The following is a 1,918-nucleotide window of genomic DNA, read 5'->3' on the forward strand; positions in this document are numbered from 1 at the left end:
TTGGGACAGCCATAGGTATGATCGAGCATCCTATGTCCTCGGGAGTACTCCTCGAGGAGGAGGACGAAGACTCACTACTACTACTGCTAGACATCCTGACCTAGGTAAAAAATGCCTAAAGAATAACTTAAAAACTCGAGGTCTTACCTCAAAGTTGACGTCTAAAAACTCAAAGTTCCAATCTCGACGATTAGCAATAGAAGTTTACTGAGAGTAAAAAGTGAAAAATGAAATGTGGAGAGGGTATTTATAGGCAACAGGAGCAGGTAGTCCAAAGGTCACTACCCCGACCGTCAGATCTGGACACATGTCCTACATCCACCCCCTACCATTTTTTACCGCCTTTTCCTATTTTAGGGCTTACCTCAGTACACGTCAGCCCTTCTGAACACCTGTCATCAAAAACGTCCTCGAGCTAAATACCCGAGCTTTTATTTCCAGTCTCTTTGCATCATATCCTCGAGCGAAGTCTTTGAGCATATATGCACGGGGGGCCAATGATAGTGACATTTCCAACATCCCGATCAAAAAAAATTATCCCGACGACTATTTTTGATGAGCTTATAACTCCAACTATGGAGTCCTCGAGCATATGGTGGCCTCGAGACATTATGCCCGGCCACATCCCGCCTGGCTGCTTCGCATATTGCAATATTTGTCCTCAAGCATCAGCAGTCCTCGGGCATATGCTCCCCTCACAACCTACGATGGTTAACCCTTTAGAATTCCTACGCAATTAGGACTCTTGACTCCCGTAAGGATTCTATCCCACATATAATTATGGAATTTGACCAACTCCTTAACTATTCAGAACTCCAACAGATAAGGACATCCAGCTAGTTGAGTCCCACTAGGAGAATGTCGCTTACTACTATAAATACAGAACCTTGAGCCATTATTCAGGTACGTTTTACATAATTTTCAGTTCATAGCCTTACGCACAAATTCTCTCTCTGACTTAAGCATCGGAGGGGCGATGAGGACACACCTCGACGCCTTTGTTTCAGGTATCGAAAGATCACGTTCGTGCTCGTCATCAGTCGTCCAGCTCGAAATTACTTAGGTACGATTTTTGGTAGCATCAATTTATATCTGCCATTTTTCCATCCTATTATCCACTCTCTTAATCTGTTCATTGTTATCAGTAATTAAATCCAATGAATCCTCCATTTATGAAGTGCTTAAGCTTCACGGGCTACCCATGGGCTTGCTTCCGAAAGGAGTAAAAGACTTCATCTTGGACAATTCAGGGAATTTTGAAGTTCATTTAGATCAAGCCTGTACTGCTAAGTTTGAAAATGAACTGCACTACCATAGGAATGTTTCTGGCACCTTAATTTACGGGCAGATCGACGGGTGGGATTTCTGCTCAGGATTTGTTTTTTTGGTTTCCGGTTAAAGAAATTCGAGTCGATATTCCAAGCTCCGGTTTGATTTACTTCGATGTAGGTGTGGTTTCTAAGCAGTTTTCTTTGTCTTCCTTTGAGAACCCAAGGGATTGTTTGGCTGTTCAGTTATCGGATCTTGAAGATGGAAGACATGTAGTGGAGCCAGTTTCTAAGGTTAACTTTCATTTGTAAAAAAATAGTTAATCGAATTCTTATTTTCTTGAATTTTTTGCTTTTTTCTCTTCTACTTGTTTGGATTGATGGTTTAGAGCGTGTTTGTTTCAGCTTCAATTTACTTATTTTGCTAAACATGATTATCCAAAATTATATTTTTCGTTAACAAATCTTACTTTCAGGAAAAGTAACTTTTAAGCTACTTAAATGACCTAGACTTTTAGTGTTGTAGGATCAAAAATTAAAATATAATTTTTTTAAAAACAACATAATATTAATGAAAATAAGTTAGTGCATATTTTGATACTTTGAAAACGTCGTATAATTACATGATTGTCAATATTATTAAATAAATT

General features: G+C 39.2%; 1 pseudogene; it reads left to right on the forward strand.

The window, feature by feature from the left end:
- The first annotated feature begins 575 nt into the window (after positions 1 to 575).
- On the forward strand, positions 576 to 1,580 carry LOC111371842 (annotated as a pseudogene).
- The last annotated feature ends 338 nt before the right edge of the window (positions 1,581 to 1,918 follow it).

Source organism: Olea europaea, chromosome 22, assembly GCF_002742605.1.
Source record: "Olea europaea var. sylvestris chromosome 22, O_europaea_v1, whole genome shotgun sequence".
In the NCBI taxonomy this organism is placed as follows: Eukaryota; Viridiplantae; Streptophyta; class Magnoliopsida; order Lamiales; family Oleaceae; genus Olea; species Olea europaea.